This window comes from Nycticebus coucang, chromosome 1 (assembly GCF_027406575.1).
Source record: "Nycticebus coucang isolate mNycCou1 chromosome 1, mNycCou1.pri, whole genome shotgun sequence".
Lineage (NCBI taxonomy): Eukaryota > Metazoa > Chordata > Mammalia > Primates > Lorisidae > Nycticebus > Nycticebus coucang.
The window spans coordinates 103,851,824-103,876,782 of record NC_069780.1 but is presented as its reverse complement, the minus strand read 5'-3'; the positions used below and the strand labels follow the sequence as shown (position 1 = coordinate 103,876,782).

Below are 24,959 nucleotides of genomic sequence, written 5' to 3'. Positions count from 1 at the left end.
TTTATTTGTTTTGAGACAGAGTCTCACTCTGTGCTCCTGCCTAGAGCACCATGGTGTCATCATAGCTCACAAGAACCTCAAACTCTTGGGCTCAAGCGATCCTTCTTCCTCAGCCTCATGAGTAGCTGAGACTACAGGTGCCTGCCACCATGCCTGGCTAGTTTTTCTATTTTTAGTAGAGATGAGTCTTGCTCTTGCTCAGGCTGGTCTGGAAGTCCTAAGCTCAAGTGATTCACCTGCCTCAGACTCCCAGAATGCTGGGATTACAGGCGTGAGCCACCACACCTGGCAAGAACATTACAATTCTTGTCTTCTAGCTGTTTTGAAATACATATAACTGTAATTTTCCTACTGGGCTACCAAATACTAGAAGCTATTCCTTCTATTTAACTGTATTTTTGTGCCCATTAACCAATTGTTCAAAGAGTGAGTTGAAGCCTGTTGGTGAATTTTGCAAATTCAATTTAATAAACCTTGACCAATGAACTTTAAAAATATAAATAAATAGAATAGACTATATCTGAATACATGGCATGCAATGAAAGGTTATTTTTGACTCTTTTGTATTCAGATACTTATTATGTTATTTGTGTGGTAATTCATATTTCTTGCTATTGGTCCATGATTTTAAAAAACGAGAAAGACACTGGCACAGTACAAAGCAACAGACACATAGACCAAAGTTATTCCATTGCTCTTATCATCTGTAAAAAAGAGAGAAGAAGGGAATTTCTGTCATATGGTTCCCATGAGGGTCAAATGAGTCAAAATATAAAATAGTACCTGATACACAGTAACTACTCAATAAATGTTGGCTGCCGTTACTGGAGGTGATTTAGCCATTATCAGTACCAACTATGACCGTGCTGTCACATGGCTGTCAAAACGTCTTTGACCACAGCAGTCAAGTTCCTTTTCGAAGTCTTGTCAACTGAGTCTTATTGAAAGACAACGGTTAAGCATTTAGCCTGACCCATCAGAAAACCATGGTTACTATTCAGAATGTCAGAATGTTCTAGGTGACTACTAAATATCTTCTAAGAAATTAACCAGAAATGCTTAAGTATAAAAGCTTTGCAATAAGAAATATTGATGACATGGTTTGGGCCAGCCACTGAGGATAAAGGAGAATTCAGACGGCGGACAGGCTCAGAGTGTCCCGGAGGATGGTGAGATCAGCCTCACACACACCCACTTCCATTCTGTCCTCCTCCTCATGAACATCCTCATTCCAGAGACCTCCTCCCACTTCCCTCTTTTTGGAAATTCTAGATCAAATCCCATTTTGTAAGGCTGAAGCCCCTCCCCCCACATACGTAATAGATGAGTTTTCTTTTTTCTTCAGAAACAAGTAACAAAGTAGATTTAGCAACAGGTTGTTACTATTGTCTGTAAGTCACAGGAAAATCTGCCAACTCTTTATCTAGAAGTTATGCATGTATATAGTGACACGCTAAGCAAAGTTCCTCTGTAAGATCACTTTACATTTACAGATGAGTATGCCTGCTATTTTAATGCCACTCTTTGAACTGGCCCTCATGAGAAGTATACCCCATTTCACCTGCTCCAGAGGAGGTTCACAAAAAGAGAGTATGAACATTTCTGCGTTTTAGTAGCCGTGGTTTGTATAGACGAAATCATTTCCTGAAATTCCTGTCCTCTCTCTCCCTCTCCCTCTTTCTAGCTTTCTCTCTCTCTCTCACACACACATACACACACACAAAATGGGGAAGTAGAAAAGGTTAGAACAGCTTAAAACTTCATATAATAGGAAAAAATTCAATAGCAGATGGCAGAGACCAAAGTGTGTAGTATCTGAATGTCACTGAACACAGTCTAATGGGGTGGCAGAAAAATCTTTGGACTACTCTCTGTCTCATGATGTTCCAAAATTTCCAACTCATTGATTATTTAAAAGAAATAAAATTAGTACCAGTCCCAAGAAGAGCTACTCATAATTTTGACAAGCATATACCACATAGCCCCAGGAATTCCAAACCCTATTCGTGTATAATTTCTCACCCTTACTGTTCTTGAAGCATTTGCCATTGTGGAGGGGGGGGGAAGAGGAGGTTTCTCCTACAGGTGGGCATGTTTATAAAACCCCATCGGAACAGAATAATTTCATATATTTTAAAAAGAGTCCAAACACCAAACGCAAAGGGAGGAAGGAGTTCCCTTTGCTGGATTCTAAGGTGTATCAACTGAGTAAATATAAAATCACAAGAGGCACAAGAGCAGATAAAGCAGAAACTCATGGATAATCACCAAAACAACCACTGAGGACTTTGGGTTTTTTTGATTACTAATGCAGACTCAGTTTCTACCTATTTCTCATTTTCTTAGACATGGATTGATTCCAGCCTTCATGTTAGGCTCTGCACCTGCTAGGGGAACACTAGGACCACTGCACAACAGCATCACATATAACTTTAATTGAATGGCAGCTTTCAATTTTACAAAAGCATGAGATAAATTCCAATACTAGCTAACATCAAATTGACAACCCTTAGTTTTTATACATTTCCAAATCACTTTAAGATCTCCATGCGAAATGGAATTTTTTTTAGTCCTCACTTAAATGTTCCCATTTAAATCCCTCAGAATTATACTACTGCTATAGACAAATAAAAATTCTTCAAAACTGTTTTGTGAAGGCAAAAAGTGGAAACCAAATAAATACATGTACAAATATAGAGAAAAAAAAATTCTTCGAAACCTCCATCACTGCAAGATCAAGCTAGAATTTTGTGATTTAAGACCTGATTCTCCTCGAAACTTGAAGTACCTCACCACACACATATTGGACTTGTAACAGGCTATAATCCTAATTACCGCTACCCTTTCTCAGAGCCTGAGTTGCCTATTGGTTTTAAAAGAAGACTCAGAACTCCCATGTGGAGAAGCAGCAAATTATTTTAGTATTCCCTCCAGCTGCCAGAATCCCATGTACTTCCTGGCAGGGAAGCTTCTTTCCATCCACAGGGAGGACCAGACGTGGCAGAGCAGCAGGTTCACCATGGCAACAAGGCCCTGGGCCCAGGCCAGGCTCCTAACAACCATCCTTTCAGGCTGAGGATACCACTGCCCCCCACCCCAGCACCTCTTTGTTACTGAACTGCAAGTGAAAGCACTCTATTAAAGGAGCACTAGTGAAGGCACCGTAAGTGGGATGAGTACTCACAGTCTAGCAAAATGATCAAGGCTGCTTTGCACAGGAAACATTTTTCCATATTGGAAATACTCTTAAGAATAATAAGGCCATTAATTCTCCAATAGAGCTGATGTCTCAAATACAGAACACAGCATTTACATGTGACAGCCTTTACCTATAAACACAAGCTTTTCTTATATCTAGTTTCTGGTTACACTTTCACAAATGAAATAATACTCTTCCCTAAACTATGACATGAAGACAAATCATAAAAGAATCAGGAGATTTTTCAACACACTGTTTGAGACATTAGCATTTGCCCAGTGTTTAGTGACACTGGAGATGGACTCGGGATAATAGGGCACTCCACCAAGGGTGACAAAGTGAAACTCTGTCTCAAAAACAAAAACAAAACAAAAAAACAAGCTCCTGAGCTATGTCCATCTTTTTAAAAACAATAGAATGAGATGTTTAAAAAGATGATGATCAACTGACTTCCATTTAAACATTGTGAAGTAAACATAATTTTGCTTTTGCTCACTCCACAAACTGCACCAAAACAAATAAAAGGAGAAGAATCTGAACCAATGAGATAAAAACCATGCCACATAAACAGTGGAAGATAAGATAACAAAATTGTTGATCCTGGGAAACAGATTAGTGATGTCTGCATTGATCAATTGTTTTTAGTACTATCTACCAGACGTGATTCTTTCTCCTCTGACCTACAATGTCACCATTGTCATTATCAAGTATCCACAGAGGTGTTGTTTCTTTGAGGGCCACCACCTCTTTCATCCCATTGATCTATCTTGTCTGTCTCTGGGCCATTACCAAACTGCTACCATGTAGTATGTCTTGATTTGTGGTGGAGAAATTCCCCCACCCAGTTCATCTTCCTCACACGGGTCACAGCTGTTCATTGCCCTTTTACTTTACCCAGTAAATTTTAGAGCCAGTTGGTCTGATCAAACAAATCAATTCATTGGGATTCTGATTGGTATTTTTACATTGATGGTGTATTTAGAAACATCAATATTGTTTAATTGAATCTGTGAATGATTTTGAGCTCACGGATTATTTTTAATGTATATTGATGATTCCAACATCTGTGTCAATGTTGAATTTTTTCATTATTTGTATCTTTTTATTTATCTTTTTGTTAAATAAAATACAGTGAAAAGGATAAAAGTAATGGGGGAAAAAGATATGTTTGTATGTTCCTGATGTTCAAGATAATATTTGCCATGTTTTACAAGGTGGGACGATTAAGTTCTTGTATGAAAAAGTGCTACATATCTCATTGCTGAATATAACTATGGTCACTAGATGGCCAAGTGAAGTACTTTGAAGGTGGCCATAGTGGTGTTCAGCAATGAGGTATGTAGCGCTTTTTCTAGGATGAGTTCATGAACTTAATTGTCAGACCTTGTACCATTAGGTGTAATTCTTGCTGTGGTTTTGTTCGTTAAAGACAGTCTCTTTATTGGCTTGGTGCCCGTTGCTCACTGGTTAGGGTGCTGGCCACATATATGGGGGATGGCGTGTTTGAACCCGGCCCAGGTCTGCTCAACAACAACAACAACTGTAACAAAAAATAGCTGGGCGTTGTGGCAGGCTGAGGAGGCTAAGGCAAGAGAATCACTTAAGCCCAAGAGTTTGAGGTTGCTGTGAGCTGTGACGCCCACAGCACTCTACCAAGGGTGACATAGTGAGACTCTGTCTCAAAAAAAAAAACAGTCTCTTTCGTGAATTCTGTAACATACTTTTTCCCCATCTGGTACAATAATCTTGTGATTTTTCACCTTTTTATCTATCACTTCAATACAGTTTTTAAATCTTAAGTTAAACATGTATTCCTGACAAGTTCAATGGAGTCATGCTGTATTTTTTAATAGATTGCTAAATTTGTCAGCCTAACTTGATTCAATACTTTTGCATTTACCAATCTATTCAACAAATAATTAGTGGGCCTTCATCAGTAGTCAGGAACTGTCCCAACTGCTGAAGTGTTGGGAGTAAGCATGATTAACAAAAACCTCTGCTCTCCTTGACTATAAACAAGGTGCCGAAATAATATAGGAAAGATAGTGACAAGTGCAAGGAGGCAGGCCTAGACAGAGAGGAGATGTGTTGGAATGATGGTTTCAGTTTTTGACACAGAGGCCAGGGAAGGAATAACTGAGGTGACATTTGTAAGAAGGTCTGAAGGGGGTTCAGAGGGTGTCTGAGGGAAGAAGGTTTCAAACAGAGGGGAAGTGAAGACAGATGCCCAGGGGAATGTGTGTGCCTAGAGTATGCGAGGGAAATTTTAGAGACCAGCGCTGGTAAGATAGATTGAGATAGAGACAAAGGAATTCATTCATTCCTCTCTCCCTCCCTCCCTTCCTTCCTTTCTTCTCACTTCTTAAAGGATATTAGTCAGCATAGCTTATGGTTTTACACACTATGTCAATGCATTGAAATCTTGGCACTGTTTCTGATGCATTACAACTAACCAAAAGATATTTATTGATATCATTAGTTATAGACCTTATATTTGGTTTAGTGATTTGTTCCAAATTTCTCAGAGTAATTCCTTCTTAATCCCTGTATTACACACATGTCCTTGTTTATGAGCTCGTTTTAAAGCATCTTTGGCATTTAACATGATCTTATATGATGCTGCATGGGTTCCATCTGCTGCTGAATCTATACATCAGAATCAGCTAAAGCTCTTATAAACAGATGGGGTCTCAACAGCTCCTATGAGGGAGCTGTAATTACACACAGGTAATTTCTCAAATGATTATTTTATATATATATGTATATATATATATATTTTTTTTTTTTCTTTTTGAGACAGAGCCTCAAGCTGTCACCCTGGGTAGAGTGTCATGGCATCACAGCTCACAGCAATCTCAAACTCTTGAGGTGTAAATGATTCTCTTGCCTCAGCCTCCCAGCTAGCTGGGACTACAGGCACCCACCATAATGCCCAGCTATTTTTTGGTTACAGGCATCATTGTTGTTTGGCAGGCCCGGGCTGGATTCAAACCCACCAGCTCAGGTGCATGTGGCTGGTGCCTTAGCCGCTTGAGCCACAGGTGCTAAGCCTCAAATGATTATTACTGACAATAGATGCCACACACTTTGTGAAGCCTATTTATCAGGAAATTTTCAAAATAATGATGACATTTTCTTTAAAAAATGTTTTTATTACAGCCAGGCACAGTACCTCACTCCTGCAATCTTAGCACTTTGGGAGGCTAAAGTGGGAGGATTGCTTAATGCCAGGAGTCGGAGACCAGCCTGAGCAAGAGTGACATCCTGACTTTACAAAAATAAATTTTTTTAATAGTGTTTATTAATATTAATACTTAACATTCAGACATTCAGATAGGTTTTCTTTTTAGAAATGTTTCACTGATTACAGAACAGTCTGTACTGGTCAACATGACTCAGCAAGAATGTTTTGATTAATTAAACTTGTTTTCCCTGGGGCAGAAAAGTTAATTGCTTCAATGATGATTGGAACCATACTCTTCTGACTGTGATAAATAAGCCCCTAGGGAGAAGGAAGAAGCAGATGGAGACATGTTCCTGATGTAATATAAAATAATCCCTGGAAGAAAAGAAGGTGGAACAACGCAATGGCCTTAATTCTGTACACCTGTGGGGTTTTAGTAGACTACACTTCTCTTGTTCACCCTGTGTCTGGAGATCCAGTTAAATCCCCATCTTCTCCTCTAATGCTGTACCGTATATATCTGCATGCTTGCTCTTTCAAAATCTTCAGGCCTTTGCTCGAGATACAACTCATTCATTTAATCATTTCTTTGTGATTGCTTCTGTTTTTTGAGTTACCCATTGCTGACTAACGTGCTGTCCACAAAATGCCCTAACTGAAAACAACAATCTATTGCAATTTCTCACATTTTCATGAACTCCACCATGTAGCTTTCACCTAGAATCCGTCACACAGGTGCATCCAGAACGTGAAAGACCTGTGGCCATCTGAAGGCTTTATTGAGCTAATATCCTGGATGGCTGCTTTCTTGTATGTGTGGCCCCTCAGCTAGCACACCTGGAGACACTGAGGATGTCCTAGCAGTATCTCGCTTCATGTGGCCACTCCAAGTGGCTAGCAAAGCTCTTTAACGGAGAGCTGAGATAGAGCAGACGGCGCCCATGAGAGGAAGAGCTCCTGGAGAGCAGAAGTTGCCAAATCTCTTGAAGACATAGTCAGAAATGGCAGAGCATAATTATGCCATCTTCTATTGGCAGCCCAGATTTAGCAGTGAGACTTGGGGGTGAAGAAGTTGACTCCAACTCTAGATGGGAGGGATCATAGAGTTTGCTGCAATCGTTAATCTGTCATAAGCAGATCCAGTATAAAATCAAGCTTTCCACTCCAAGAATTGCTTTCTTTCTTTATGACACTTAGTGGCACTGTTCAACATATTATTTATCCTATGTATTGACTTTGTTTATTGAATCTCTTCACCAAAATATAAAAGCCATGAGATCAAGAATTTGTATTATGGTCCTTCCTGTGTGTCCCATTCCTGAGACAATATAAGATGAATAGCAGGTGCTGCTGAACAAATGGATTAATTGGAAAACGTATTCTAACAATCAACCAGGACCAAAAGAAGTCATTAGCCTCAAAACTTCTCCACTATGTTCACCTGCAGACAAATACTGGAATCATAACAATTTCCTACTTTGGGACCAAGAATGAGAAAAAAGAGAAAGATCTTTCTCATTCTTGGTCCCAAAGTAGAAAACTGGGGCCACATGTATAGTAGCAGCCACATGATAAGTTATAAAACTATTTTTCCTTGATTTTGCTCCTTTAACTCAAAAAAATAAGCTTTTTTTTTCTTCTGAATAACTAATAAATAGTGTGTATGCAAGTTGGCTGTGGGAATAATTCAAGTTTTCCTGTAACATGCTATTATCTTCAGTCTGTAAAAGTGGAATGTGGGGTTGCACACATCATACAATGTTACAACTAGGCAACTGGTGAAATTTTTACTTCTACTGAATCTACTCATTCCTGAATTTCTGTTTGGATAATTACACAATACCGAAGATTATCAATATGACTCTTCACCAACTCAAAATTGAAACACACACATGGAGTGTCTCGCACCTGTAATCCTAGCACTCTGGGAGGCTGAGGTGGGTGGATCAGCTAAGCTCACAAGTTCAAGACTAGCCTGAACAAGAGAGAGACCTGTCTGTATTTAGAATAGAAAAATTAAGACAAGAGGGTCACTTGAGCCCAGGAGTTTGAGGTTGCTGTAAGCTATGATGACGTCATGGCACTCTACTTAGGGTGGCAGAGTGACACTCTGTCTCCAAAAAAATTAATAATAAAATAAAATATAAAATATAACATATACCAATATATCAGAAACAGCAGAGAAAGAGTCCAAAGAAGACCCTGGACTCTTTGGACTTAAATTCCAAATAGGAAAAGCTGAAGGCATCGCAGTAAGAGTAAAAATCATTAGCCCCTGAAGTAAACTAAATCAAGAAAGGGGGACAGTATTTTTCTTAAATATATTATCACAAGGCATTTAATGCCATTTGATAAAATTCTCCAAGGCTTTGAAAATCATCTCTAGATATTCCTCCAAGGTAATGTACTGCCTGGGATAAGTGTTTCTTGGAGAAAGATTACTTGCCTGGTCATGTCTCTTCTTTGTCTTATCTCATAAGACACCAACTCAATAGCTGGAGGAATTATTTTAAACATAAACTGAAGTATATGTCCCGTTCCTATTTAAGATGATTCCTTTTCTATCTTTCTTTTCTTTTCTTTCTTCTTCTTTTTTTGAGACAGTCTCACCCTGTCCCCTGCATAGAGTGCCTTGTATGTCATCAGAGCTCACAGCAACCTCAAACTCCTGGGCTCAAGCGATTCTCTTACCTCAGCCTCCCAAGCAGCTGGGACTACAGTTGTTCTCCACAATGCCTGGCTAGTTTTTCTATCTTTAGTACAGAAGGTGTCTTGCTCTTGCTCAAGTTGGTCTTGAACTCCTGAGGTCCAGGGACCCTCCTGCCTCAGCCTCCCAGAGTGCTGGGATTTCAGGAGTGACCCACTCCACCAACTTTCCTTTACATTTGCACTCCCCATGTGCCAGTGACCGTAGTCCCCTGTTAAATCCTACAGAACAATGCTTTGCATTCTGCCTTGACTCTTGATGGATCTTCTGATGCTCTCCCCATGCCAGCCTCCCTTCTCCTGGCAGGTTAAATGTCTATCCTTAACAAAGAATCCCCTTCACTATCCATGAAAGAAGATCTTATTTTCAATGTTAAAATGTCTAGTGGAAAGCTGGTGTTCATTGATGGTAAGGTAGAATTCCCTTGACCATTACAAATTCTAAAGCCTATTATTTTCTCAGAGAGGCTTAATTTTTTAATGAGGCATTTTTCTGCATTATCCAGTCACTAGTGATAAGAAAATGCATAGATTGCTAAAGTGTTTGCTTTACTTGGAATTTTATAACATAGTATAGCAGCACTGGTATTAAATGCCATTTCTACACATGTATCTATAAAGGAGTAATAAAATAAAAGATAATTTGGCATTACTTAAGATTCTTTTTCAAGAGATCTAGAAAGAAGAGAGAATTTGTTGATAAAATGGATCCTCTAGGAAAATGTTTGAAATATCCTGCTTTATATTAAAAATATCTCAAATTTATGAGAATTACACAATTTAGCCTGCATGTTTTATTCTTGATTAATATAGTGAACTATGAACTATACAAATTTTAAAAAATCTCATGACTATAATGAAAGAGCTTCTATAATTGCCAGGAGTTCTCAGTGGAAATAACGCATTCTGTGTTGTTAAATAAGTGTTACATGCTATATAGTAAAGCAATATGGCATGTGAAGTTGTTTGTAACTTGAAACAGTATATAAAGTTTTGTAAAATTGCACCAATTGAATATAGCAATCTGAATTCTAGAACAGGTATCTCAATCTAGTGTTATAACATTTAAACCACATGACCAAGCCATTAAAAAAAAAAATTTTTTTATATTTATGGTGAAGAAATTTCCTTAAAACAAAAATAACAACTGAAAACCCAGTAACAGCTTATATTATTATGCCATATATTCTGTAGATTAGTTTTTATAAAATTAGTGTTTATATGCAATGTAAATTTGATTCTTATAATTAAATGGATTCATCAGAGAACCCTGAATGATTTATGAATCTCTTACACATAGTTTCACTCATCAAAAATATTATCTCAATCCATATTTTACTATATCATTAGTTGGAAAACAATAAAAGAGGAAATAAAATTTTAAAAATTAATCTTGAGAAAAAGAATTTACATTGTTAAATAAAATAGAGCAAAAATGTAAAAACACATTGATCAATATTTAAAACATGTTTCTCTCTCTCACCACAAATGTATAAATAGGAGGTTTCTTCAAACTCCACTATAAGTAGGTACAAATGGAATTACCTACTAGCATCCTCCTCTATATGATCAAACACAAATTATTTTAATAGAATTGGAACATATTTAAAATACCATTGAGGAATCCCAAGCTATTTCTGAAAATAAAAAAATAACTTTAAAACCTAGTGAGGATAAAATAACTATATACAACTCCTGATTATGGATTCTAAGTTGTGAAAGAAAAAATAAAAAATTCTACTTTTCTTTCAAAAGACAGGACAAACCACTTATAGAAAATTCAAAATTCAAAATTTTAGTAAGATGGTTATCTTACTAAAAACACAATGATAGATTTTTAATACAATCTGCCTTTTTAAAGCTTAGACATTATACCAAATCCAAAAAGTTATTTTTTTAAAAAAGCAGGTCTTAAAACATGTCTCTTTCACTGAGGCTACACCCTATCAAAATTGGGGTATGAGGCAAAATTTAAAGCTATATTCTGAAATATTTCCTTTATAACAACGATATTTCAAAAGACATCTGAAATAGAGAACAAAACAAATTGTCTCCTGACAGTCACATTGTGCTGTTTTACCCTAAATATTAGCAGAATGCTAAAGTGGGTCATAAACAAATAGTCACAATTCATTAAGAGGAAAACTCTTTTCCATGGTCCTAAAGTGCTGTTGAGACTGAACCATCTCATGCATATTTGGAAATAGGAAGGTAGAACAGCAGCATTTCAAAGTAGAAATGTCACTTTCCAAGCAATTATCTTTCCTCAGGCATTGGAGATTTTAACAAGCTAAAATGTATTTTTAAATCAAGAGAACAACATTTTTCTTCTCTCTCTCCCTCTTCTCCCTCCCCCCATCCCCCCTTCACCAAAGGAGTCATTTACACATACTTTGTTCTCTCAAGGCCAGGGAAATATGAGTTCAAAACCCCTAACAAGTCTTTTTAAATGTTGTACAGAAAACGTCTATATTATTAGAGGCGAGTATAAGCCTGTCATTTTTGTGGCTTCTCTTTTGATCTGAGCGAGCACGGGGATTACCAAACACACAGGCACTGTTTTACATGGTAGCTGTTTTCCCCCTTGGACTAACGTATCCCATACGCCAAGTACTTAATGTCCTTTGCGTCTTTTGATCCTATCTCATAAGATAGAATGTGGGAGCTGGAGAGATAAGGGGGTTTTACAAAGCAGCCTATGACTGCATAGTAACAGAAGGTGCCTTTTAGCTGTTCTTGCTCTCTGCTCACCACAGGGCACATCCTTAAGAGGGCTCAGCCTACGTGTGACATCCCGCACTTCACATCAACCTTTTTTATTTCATGTTACTAATCCCCAGCATGTTATGAATACACACAAAGCTCATTTTCAGTTTCTGTCAGTCACCAGAAGGCTGTGAAGTGAGAATAAGAATTGCTCCACACACAACAGAAGAATGCCCGTGGAATATGTCAAGAGGCAGAGTATTAACTAAAACATTTGATCTTCACAATTTCTAGTACACCTCCATATTGTAGGGTAGTCCTCCTGTGTTGGGGTTTACTTGTGATTACTAACCAGCTGTTGACACCCAGGACTACATTCAGCATTTCACACAGTCTGCCTCAGTGACACACAAAGAGCTGAATAAAACCCCAAGGCCCTGTTGTTTACATACATTTTGTGTTTTTGTTGTTATTGTTGTCTCTTCGGTTATATCAAACACACTAAGGAAAAATCAAGTTCACCCATCAGAACATCTATCCATCAGTTTCAACATGGTGTCAACTCGAATTACATTGGAAAAAATGTTACTGGAATCAGAGTAAGAGAATCAGAAGATGGAGCTGATTAATCCTCAGATGTGTAATTCACAGTGAAAAAAAGAGAAAACAAGATAATCATTTCTGCATTTGACCATAACCAGCCACTGGGAAAGTAAAAAGAAAGACCCCCCATGGAATGTAGTTTTTTCAATACTTAGCAGTGACTTAGACTTTTCTAGTGTGTTCCTTTTCTATTTTTTTAAAAGCAAAATTCAATTTAAAAACTCCATTGTGAGGTTATAAGGGTATATAGTATTGCTGGGTTTATAAGCCTACAGCCATTGTACCAACTTACCAGGCTAATAATTTCCTCAACTCCTCAAAAAGCCCTCAGTTAAATAATTCCTAAAGACACTAATTACTATAAATAACATTATTTGGACCTAAATCATGGAAGGCAATGTTCTATATTCTCCATGAAAAATTGTTGATATGTCCCGTGGCTTTGCTAGGTATACTATTGATAGATATACAATAGGTATATAAACTTTGATATTTGAACAAATTAAGATAAGCAAAAGGGTTATTTTTATCCAGTTTTCTGACAATGTTCATGTTAAGATTAAACTTGGAAGTGACAGAAATGGGAGTAAAGATATTTAAACTGGTTTTGATTCATGACAGTGAAAAATGTATTACAGTGGTCTGATAATTATTACTGTTTTCTTTTTGTTCTCTCATGTGACCAAGTTATAGGCAATAGCTTATGAAATTATATTATTTACAATGTATACTATGTAAAACTTTGTCCTCACTGTGACAAATATCAATATTTTAAAAATCCTATCATTGTTTGTAGATAATTCTCCAAGAAAAAAAGGTTCATAGGAGCTCCAATGTTCTCTCATAATGAGACCTACCCTTCTCTGTTGTTTACTACACAAAGATGACATATGTCTACCATTATTTTCCTTTCACTTAAGAAATGACAAGACTGGCCTGGCGCAGTGGCTTACTTCTGTAACCCTATCACTCTGGGAGGCTGAGGTGGGAGAATCACTTGAGCTCAGGAGTTTGAGGTTTCTGTGAACTACCATGATGGCCTGGCACTCTAGCCTGGGCAACAGAATAGGACTCTGTCTCAGAACAAATTAATTTAATTTAATTTAAATTTAAACTAGAACTATATAGTCTAATTTGAGTTCGTTGAGGGTTCTCCATACTTCCTTCCAAAAATATTGTATTAGTTTGCAGTCCCACCAGCAAACTAATAAAAGTGTTCCCTTCTCTCCACATCCATGCCAGCATCTGCAGCTTTGAGTTTGTGATGTGGGTTATTCTCATTGGCCTTAGGTGATATCGCAGGGTAGTTTTTGATTTGCATTTTTCTGATAATTAAGAACAATAAGCACTTTTTCATATGTTTGTTAGCCATTTGTCTGCTTTCCTTAGAGAAGGGCCTATTCATCTCTTTTGCCCAGTGCTAAATGGAAGTGTTGGGTCTTTTTTTTTTCATTGATTAACTTGAGTTCTTGATAGATCCTAGTTATCAAGATTTTGTCTGATCTGGAATATGCAAATATTTTTTCCCATTCTGAAGGTTGTCTGTTTGCTCTGGTTGTTGTCTCCTTAGCAGTACAGAAGCTTTTTAGTTTAATTAAGTCCCATTTGTTTATTTTTGTTGTTGTTGCAATTGCCACAGAAGTCTTCTTCATAAAATCTTTCCCCAGTCTGATATTGTCTAGTGATTTCCCCACACTTTCTTCAAGGATTTTTATTGTTTCATGCCTTAGATTTAAATCTTTTATCCATCTTGAGTCAATTTTTGTAAGTGGTGAGAGGTACAGGTCCAGTTTCAGTCTTTTACATGTGGTTATCCAGCTCTCTTTATTGAATAGGCATTTTTTTCCCTCAGTCTATGCTCTTGTTTGGTTCATCAAAGATCAGGTGTCTGTAAGAAGTTAGTTTCATCTCATGGTTTTCTATTTGGATCCAAATGTCAATGTCTCTATTTTTGTGCCAATACCATGCTGTTTTGATCACTATGGCCTTGTAGAATAGTCAAAAGTCTGGTAGGGTGATACCCCTGCCTTTGTTTTTATTAATAAGAATTGCCTTGGCTATAAGTGTTTTTTTCTGGTTCCATACAAAACAAAGAATTATTTTTTCCACATCTTGGAAGTACAATGTTAGTATTTTAATGGGGATGGCATTGAATCTGTATATTGCTTTGGGTAGTATAGACATCTTGACAATGTTGATTCTTCTCAGCCATGAGCATGGTATGTTCTTCTAGTTGTTAATTTCTTCTATTTCTTTTCTTAGGATTTCATAATTTTCTTTGTAGAGGTCCTTCACCTCTTTTGTTAGGTATATTCCTAGGTATTTCTTTCTTTTTTTTTCCAAAAGCTACTATAAAGGGAATTGTGACTTTTATTAGTTTCTCATCTTGACTTTCTTTGGCATATACAAAGGCTATTGTGGACATTGTTTTATATCCTGGACATTGCTGTATTTTTGGATCACTTCCACGAGTCTTGTGGCTGAGTCTTTGGGCTTCTCTAAGTATAAGATCATATTTTCAGCAAAGAGCAAGAGTTTGACCTCCTCTGCCCCATTTGGAAGCCCTTTATTTCCTTCTTTTGCCTGATTGTATTGGCTAGAACTTCCAGCACTGTGTTGAATAGTAGTGGTGATAGAGGACAACCTTGTTTAAAGACAATTTTAAAAAATAATAAATGTAGAGCAAATACATGAGTTGATGGCACTGACCTCCCATTGACAGATGACAGAAGACAAATTTTACATTTCCACAAAGTCTCACTATGTTGCCCTCAGTTGAGTGTTGTGGGATCATAGCTCATAGCAACCTCAAACTCTTGGGCTTAAGCAATTCTCTTGTCTTGGCCTCCCAAGCAGCTGGGACTATAGGCACTCACCGCAACTCCCAGCTATTTTTTTGTTGTAGTTGACATTGTTGTTTGGCAGGTCCGGGCCAGGTTCAAACCTGCCAGGCCCTGTGTATGTGGTCAGTGCCCTACCTGCTGAGCTACAGGCGCGGTGCCTCCACTCCTGTTTAAAAAGGAGAGAGCAATCCAAATGCCCTGAAATCATCTTTCTGATTTTTAAATAACCCCAGGCTGACAGTACCAAAGACAGGACTCGCCAGGGCACCCATCATTTACAGAACCCAGTGTAAGTGTTACCAAATGAAGATGGTCTGGCCACCTGTTACTGTCTGTTACTATGTAGAGATGGGGATAGGTTTACTAAATTTTATTTGTAAGAAAGCCAGTGATTTGAAGAACAGTGAGAGTAGCTTTTTAAACACTGCTCTGTTTTTTTTATTTTTGAAATTATAGTTGTATATACAAAAGTTTAAAGACTATATTAACCCTTATTTTAAATAATTAGTATAATTTAGTGATTTATTATAACATTTTAATTTAAAATTAAATTAATTTTCTGAATCAGTCTATTTAAATTATGTAAGATAGGTATCTTTAGGGTGGGAGCTAAATTTATAAAACAACAAGAATGGGAGATGGGAGGTAAAGGTCACTCAGGACCTAAACTGACCAAACCCGCTGTGTCATCTTGGCCCTGGCTTGACTGACTCCATACTATTCTCACTACATGTGCTTTCATTAGGTGTTCTTGGCCACCCAGCTTCAAAATAAAGCTATTTTGTACAGAGCTCTCATTATGGCCAACCACAGAGGACTCTTATGAAAATGCCCAGGTGTCTTTTGGGCCAGTTCTACCATCTTGCTTTCATTGGTTACATTGAGAGAATATTCTTAGTATCTTTTCTCGGTACTATCCCAGACTAAATAAAGACATTAGATCAATAATCAAAGGACCCTGTCCTTTTGCATACTTCATAGAATCTCTCAGTACGCTAGGTAAGAAGACAAGGACAAAGCAGGGACCAGAATAAATGGGGAAAATAAAGGGACTTGGGGATTGAATGTCCAACAATCTGAGAATTAAAAAATTTTTTTCAGTTCAGAGCCCATAGCTCAGTGGTTAGGGCGCTGGCCACATGCACCAGGGCTGGTGGGTTCAAATCCTGCTGGGGCCTGCCAAACAGCATTGACAACACTAATAAAAAAACAGCCTGGCTTTGTAGTGGGTGCCTGTAGTCCAGAAGCCGAGGCAAGAAAATCGCTTAAGCCCAAGAGTTTGAGGTTGCTGTGAGCTGTGACACCACAGCACTCTACCAAGGGCGACATGGTGACATTCTGTCTCAAAAACACTTTTTTCTACACTACACAAGTAACCTTTGATAAACAAAATGCAAAGATAGTTTTTGAAAATGTAATTCTCAGGGACAAAGGGAGCAGTGTGTTTGTATGATGCATAACTTAATGCACAGATAATCTGATGAAGCTGAAGAAATCCCATGAATTTTCATTTCAGATGCAATGCTACACCCCACCCTCCCCACACACCATCTGCTATTTGTTTGAGATATAACAAAGTTACAGGTGGAGTGGATATCAGATTGATTTTTAAAACCTTAATTTTAAAAATCCATAGCTTATTTTTGAAGACTAGTAGTCTTTGCTTTAATGAAAAGAAAAACCACATTTAACTATAAAACAGACATAATTTGTGGAGGTGGTCATATCTTGTTCTAAGAAACTACAGAGCATTTGGTATAAATCTAAAGCAAGCATTGAAGAAACTACAGTTACAGCTGACAAGGTGTTGAATAGAAGATACTTTATTTTCATTTTCATTTGACAGCATAAGATCCTAATTATTCTAGTTCTTTAACTGAATTTAAAAATTGGTATATTTGTTATTCCATTCACCTCATTCTTCTTGCACAATTTCACGTATGTCACTGAGTAGTCAAATGTGACATGTATTTTTGCCAAAGAAATATACATTTAATTATAAATAATAATAAATTAGATACATTTTGTCTAGTATCTACGGATGGAAGTTTCCTCCACAAGGTCTCAGGCAAGAAATCTGCCATATTTTCCACCAAAAGCAAAATAAAAATGACGGTGTATTTCTAGAACCAAATGTTTTCTTCTAAGCCTCCAAATCACTAATGCTTGTAGCTGATTATTGGTAATTTCCAATAAAACAAATAATAATCAAGGATCAAGTGTTATTAAGAGCTCCTAATGATATGCATTGAGGAAATTCTCTACATATGAAGTATAAAGACTGGCAGAATGGCTGAGCTATTTTGAAACATACAGAAATTTTTTTCCTAATTAATCCCATTTATGAGTCACATCTGTGTGTGTGTTTCCATTTTTAGAGGTAAGTTCTTGCTTTGTTGCTCAGACTGGAGTGCAGTGGCAGGATTATGGTTCACTGCAGCCTCAAACTCCTGGGTTCAAGCAATTCTACTGCTTCAGCCTCCCAGGTAAGTGGGACTATAGATAGAAGCACATTTGCTAATTTATTTTTACAGATGGGGTCTTGCTGTGTTGCCCAGGCTGACTGGAACTCCTAACCTCAGTGATTCTCCCACTTTGGCCTCTCCAAGTGCCGGGATTACAACATCCAACACCACGAGTCACATTTTTCTTTAGCAAATAACCCCGTACTGTTGCATTTCTAATTCTTAAGGTTGGAAAACAAAAGGACATTTCAAAACCACTTTGATTAATCATTGGAGGTCTGAGTGATTTGGCTTAACACAGTGAGGTGTGTTAAGGCACAAAATCTTTTCCTGAGACCTTCTTTGGAGCATGTTAATTCAGCTCTATATGTGAAGAATTGAACTTTTAGAAATTATCACATTATTTATGTTTTCCTATCAGAAAAAATAAGAATTTTGTTACTGATCATTTTATTCCTCAGAAAAATCTGCAAATTACATAAAAATGTGCCAGAAAACAGAACTCAAAAAAATGACTTAAAAATAGGAAATATTACTTAACCAATAGTTTGCTAAAACAAATATTTAGAAAAATATTGTTTCTAAGACTTTTTTTTTTTTCAGTTAACTTGCATAAGTATTAAGGAGTTAGGAAGGAACAGATTATAAATTTAGGTTATCAAATCATCCAAATTTGTCCCACCTGATATAATTACACACTCAAATATCATAAAATGAGTACAGAATGAAAAGTAGAAAATACATTAAAATTACTAGCTATTAGACTGCTGTGGTGGCAGACACCTGTAGTCTCAGATACATGGGCAGCTGAGGCAAGAGGATCACTTGAGCCCAAGAGTTTGAGGTTGCTGTGACTTATGATGCCATGGCACTCTACCAAGGGCAAAAAAGTGAGACTCTGTCTAAAAAAAAAAAAAAAAAGAATTACTAGCTATATGATAAAAGTGAATTAACTTGGGGATAAGTTAAGTTAAGTTTTAAGATATTCTTTGCTTCTATGCATTTTGGATAATACTTTGCATCTATTTAAATTTTTTAGAAGAATCAGTATTACTTGCAAATTGTGGATAAAATTTAAATAACATCACTAGTTCCAACCATCAAAAGGAATTCCTTTATGAGACCTAGAATTAAAAACCAACAAGTGTCATTGTGAACCTTTTTAGTAGAGAAAAATCTCTTTTCTTTTGTTTTCTCACAATTCTTCCCCCATGAATACCTTTCAGTGGAAAGAAAAACCAATTTAACATACCTCAATAATGATGTATTTTGAACTCTGGAAATACATCAGAGGTGAATAAATTTTACCTCATGTATATATTTATGTGGAGAGAGGAACAGCTTTTAGATTAGAAAAGTTTTTGTTTGATTTTAATGACATTGTAATTAATTTTACCTCTTTCAGTTTTTGGAAGCGCTTATTTCATGTTCATTTTTCTCACAAATAGTAGCAAAATATAAAGGGCTTCTAAAATAGGCCAAAAAGGTAGCATTTTAAGCAACATTAAAGGAACCAATGTGAGGCACATACCACACGCAGTCTGTTCTACCTGCTAGTACTTTCTAACCTGCTCTTGATTCCACCTCACTGCGATCTATGTTGGTCGTTTCTTGTTTAGGAAGATGGTTTCCTCTCTTGTCACCTCTTCCTTCGGTTGTTGCCTTCTAACCAGACCAGAGCAATGGTTTAAAAGTCAAATATTAGAACCTTCCCTGAAGATAAAAGACAAACAGGCAACAAACATATGGAAAAAAGCTCATCGTCCCTAATCATCAGAGAAATGCAAATCAAAACCACCCTGATATACCACCTAACCTCAGTGAGAATAGCCTGCATCACAAAGTCTCAAAGCTGCAGATGCTGGCATGGATGTAGAGAGAAGGGAACACTTTTACACTGCTGGTGGGAATGCAAACTAATGCAACTTTTTGGAAAGAAGTATGGAGAATCCTCAAAGAACTCAAACTAGACCTCCCATTTGATCTGCAATCCCATTACAAGGCATCTACCCAGAAGAAAAGAAAGCATTTTTCATAAGGACATTTGCACTAGATTGTCCATTGCAGTTCAATTTACAATTGCCAAGATGTGGAAACAATCCAAGTGCCCATCAACCCATGAATGGATTAATAAACTGTGGTGTATGTACACCATGGATACTATTCAGCCTTAAAAGAAGATGAAGACTTTACATCTTTTATATTAATCTGGATGGAGTTGAAACACATTCTTCTTGGTAAAGTATCCCAAGAATGAAAAAGCAAGTATCCAATGTACTCAACACTAATATGAAGCCAGTAGATGATCTAAAACATGTCCACACAAGAGAAAAACTCTATTCAAGTTGGGAGAGGGAAATGAGGGAAGGGGAGGGGGGAGGCAGGAGGGGAGGTTGGTGAGCTCCCACCTAATGGGCACAATGTAAGGGTACACGGCACACCTCCTGGGAGTGGGACACAACTACAATAGGGACCTTACTTAATGTATGTAAACATTGTAACCTAATCGTTTGTACCCTCATATTAATCTGAAATTTTTAAAAAGTCAAATATTATAAACTCTTAGCCCTTTGTGAAATTCTTTAATGTCTTTTGTGGCCTTCCTGTTACCCAGATGAGACACTCACTATCTCCCTGACTAGAGGACCACATCCTTCGTCCCTGCCATCCTCTCCATTCTCATGAGTCTGCTGATCACTGTTTACTTTTCTTTCAAAACAAGTCACACTTGCTTTTCCATTCTTGAGATACTTTACTTAGGAAGTTGTTCTCCAACTCCATCCAGGTAAATACAAAAGATGTAAAGTCTTCATCTCTTTATGGCTGAATAGTATTCCATGGTGTACATATACCACACTTCATTAATCCATTCCCGAGTTGATGGCCACTTGGGTTGTTTCCACAAATTTGCAATTGTGAAATGAACTGTCATAAAAATTCTAGTGCATGATATTTTTTTTTCCTGGGTAAATATTAAGTAAAGGGGTTGTGGGATCAAATGGAAGGTCTACTTTTAGCTCTTTGAGGATTCTCCATACTTCTTTCCAAAGAAGCTGTATTAGTTTGCAGTCCTACCAACAGTGTAAAAGTGTTGCTTTCTCCACGCCCACGCCAGCATCTGCAGCTTTGAGACTTTGTCATGTGGGCCATTCTCAGTGGGGTTATGCTCAATACTAATTTGAAACTAGTAGGTGAAAAACTACAGGCCAACATATGAGAAAAACACAATTAAATTCAGTAAAAGGGACTGGGAGTTCAGTAAGCTCCCATCTAAGGGACATGATGTAGGGCATATGGCACACCTCCTGGGTGAAGGACTCAACTACACCTTGGACTTTACCTTACAAATGCAAATAATGTCACTTAATTGTACATAGCCTTATATTAATCCAGAAGAAAAAACAAAAAGAAAAAAAATTAAGTCACACTTGGACGCTCAGCCTCCTAAGAAGCAGAGCATGGTGAGTCTCCTTCGTGCTCCAAGAAGGAAAGATTGGGCCAAAGCAAGAGCCTAGGAGAAGGTTGGTTTCAAGCCCTAGAGGGCTGAGGACATCCACTTCTGCACATTATCAGGAATGAAGATGCCCATTATTTCCATCTCTACTTGCTTACCTCTCTCCTACAATGAAAGTAAACACTAATGGGCAAAAGACTGCTTTCTTTTCTACAAACTGTGTTCTGGAACATCTTCCTGTTAGTTAGCATAATGCCTTTTTATAAAGGGGATTTGAGACATAGTCTGGACAGTGAGAAAAGGAGATAGCTGACTTCCTGAAGTTGCCTTAAGTTTCCATGTACAGGGTGCGATAGCCAGGGATCCTATCAGTCCCATGGTTAGAAGGAGAGCACCGCGTTTGACGATGTGCCAACAACTGGAGACAGAATGTTCCCTGGTTTTAGAAAGTGTAACTTAATCAATGCCATTAGTATTCTCATGAACTAAAACACTTATGGGACGCCAGAGATAAAACCCACAGAAATGAATTCATTTCCAGAGATAGGTCTGCAACCTTATTCCTCCTTTAGGTGACAGGAAACAATCCCAGGGATTTTCAAAATCTTTAATATTCATCATCCTTTGGTTTGTGGGGTGGGGGGGAGTTTTTGTTTTGTTTTGTTTTTTGGACAGAGTCTCACTGTCACCCTGGGTAGAGTGCTGAGGCATAATCACAGCTCACAGCAACTTCAAACTCCTGGGCTCAAGTGATCCTCTTGCTTCAGCCTCCCGAGTAGCTGATATTACAGGCATGCACCACCACATCTGGCTAGTTTTTCTATTTATAGTAGAGATGGGGTCTCACTGTTGCTTAAGCTGTTCTCCAACTCCTGAGCTCAAACAATGCTCTGGCTTCAGTCTCCCAGAGAGTTGGGATTATAGGTGTGAGCCACCATGCCCAGCCTCTTCAGTTATATTTACCCAGAAAAAGGGGTCATCTTAACACAGAATATATACCTATATATGTTTAAAAAATAACATCCAGTGGTGTTTTATATTCATTATTAGAAAGCTGGTCAAAACAATTAGAATACAATTATAGATACTAACATAATCAAGTTACTAAAATTCATATATACATACAGAAAACACATTAGTAGGTATATTTTTAGCTTGGTTTCAAATAAAAATATCCAAGTGAAATGAACTTGAGGTAATTACGTTTTTAGTGATGAAAAAGTATCTGTCATATAAAAAAGAAATCTAACTACTCAACAGTTTTAACTGAATTCATATACTCAGAGACAGTTTGTTTCCATTTTCATAAACTACCTCATTCATTCCCATCATTAAATGAGAAATTTTACTCTTTGGCATTCAAATCTAGGTTTTTCATTATATTATTGAAAACTCTTTGCTTCTTCACTTTAAACTAATGGCCTCCTTACCAGTCTTCCAAATTCTGCTCCTTTGCTTTCCAACACACTGTGCGTAAACTTTTCAGCATATATATCTAAAAAATTCGACTTCCATTTTTAGTGTATGATTCAACTAAAATTCATACTTTGCAAAAACGTATGGTGTGCAATTTGGTCACCTCCCGCCTTCCAAGTCAAGTATCATCACCAGCTTTTAGGTGCTCTGTACCTGCTGCTCACTTAGCAATTGTGCCCCGACATGCACTGACGTTGTGCCAGGTAAATCCAGCCTTCCAAAGGGAGAAGTGTGTTCTCTCTTGAGTGTTTTTCTTACACTGGAACAGATCTATGATTCCCTCTATCAATTCACCTCTTTTAAAGCCTCCTATTAAAAATATTACTAAACAACTATTTCTCAATAAGCAGATATTTCAATGACTTCTTTTAATTACAATCCATTATCTCACGCACTGCTGATTCCTACCAAAGCACCAGGTGAGCTATGGTTAATAATAACGCAGGACCAGCTGCACGGGGATCTGCCTGGCTGTACCAATTGGCTAAAGTGACAACAATAACAACAGCAATAACAAGATACCTTGGTTTAAGAAATAAAGATTAATGTATTGAAAAGTAAAGGTTGGCTGGATGCTGTGGCTCAAGCCTGTAATCCCAGCACTCTGGGGGGCCAAGGTGGGAGTAGATCACCTGAGCTCAGGAGTAAGACCAGCATGACCAAGAGTGAGACCCCGTCTCTACTAAAAATAGAAAAACTAGCTGGGCATTACATAGTGGGCACCTGTAGTCCCAGCTACTTGGGAGGCTGAGGCAGGAGGATCACCTGAGCTCAAGAGTTTGAAGTTGCTGCAGATTATGATGACACTGTGGCACTCTACCCAGGGCAACAGAGTTAGACTCCATCTAAAAAGAAGAAAAAAAAAAAAAAAGAACAGAGCATAGAGTTACATTGCAAGGTGTATAGTGCAAGGTAATAAAAGCTATTGATGGTGCTCGGTGCCTGTAGCTCAGTGAGTAGAGCGCTGGTCACATACACCCAAGCTGGCAGGTTCGAGCCCAGCCTCAGCCTGCTAAGCCAGTATGACAACAGCAACCAAAGATAGTTGGACATTGTGGCGGGCGTCTGTAGTCCGCCAGACTTGGGAGACTGAGGCAACAGAACCACTTAAGCCCAAGAGTTTGAGGTTGCTATGACCTGCGACACCACAGCACTCTACCAAGGGCGACATGGTGACACCCTGTTTCAAAAAAAAAAGCTATTGATGGGTCCTAAGCATGGAAGAATATTCTCTGCTTACCTTTTTGGAAGAATGTTCTGGAAGAACTCTGAAGGGATGGAGAGATGCTAAATATGGTGACTATTGGGACAACAGTGACATGTTACAGTCAAGAAGTGACGAGACTTGAGCTAGGCTATAGCAATGGGGATGCAGAACATATAGCAACTTCTAAAGGCATTAAAAATGAGACTCCATAAAGCAATGTGGTTAATTTCATGTTCTGAGAGAGAGAGAAAAGAATCCCAAATAACTGACGGTGTTTGGCTTGCGAAGGTAAGACGTGGTGGAACCATTCAGTGCATTTGACAAGACAGGATGTGGAGCCAGCAGAGGGGAAACACAGAGAGACATAAACTCGCATTGTCACTGGGCCATAAAAGCAGAGATATCTGACAGGCAGAAGAATGTGCAATGTGGGAAATCATGTAAGAGACGGTTGTATACATGTATGGAACATCTGTACACGGTAGAAGCAGCACACCAGTAACACATGCAATGACTAACAGTTGTGCACTGCTCTTGTGTACTGAAAAATACCCTGGATGATAAGCAACAAAAGAACGGGCAAAATCAATGGCAACTTTGAGAAGATACTGGCCTCTCCAAGTAAAGTGAGATGACAAACATACAAGACAACTCTGGGGATAAAGAGAACATTGTCTGTCTTATGAAGCAATGTTTAGTAGCTAAGTAATAAAGGCAGAAGTGGATGGGGCACACAAATACCACTCGTGCTGCCTGTGAGGAAGACACTCAGTTCCTCAGGGCTTTCAGCAAGGATAAGGTCCCAATGAATGCTTATTATATGTGCCGAATTCTCAACGTCAAGTCTATTTTTTTCTTAGCAAAAAATGCAACAACTATTATTCACACTTTTAGAGATGGAGTAAATTGGTCTATTAGGCCTCTTTTTTTTTTAAGGGCAAAGACAAGTAATGAGAAGATGATCCATAAGAATTAGGAAGGCACTCTCATGGATTCTAGGAACAAAGAAGAAAGATAACTCCTTGCTGGACTGGATAACAAACCATTCACAGAACCAAAATAAATATGAGTCTGCAGATGACACATGTTTGAGAGATTAGCCAAGAATAGAATAAA

The 24,959-nt window shown here is 37.9% G+C and overlaps 1 protein-coding gene across 5 annotated transcripts in view; it reads right to left on the bottom strand.

Moving 5' to 3' along the window:
- GPM6A (glycoprotein M6A) overlaps positions 1-24,959 on the bottom strand; it is a 220,721-nt gene that overhangs the window by 29,127 nt on the left and 166,635 nt on the right. The gene's annotated exons all lie outside the window — the stretch shown is intronic.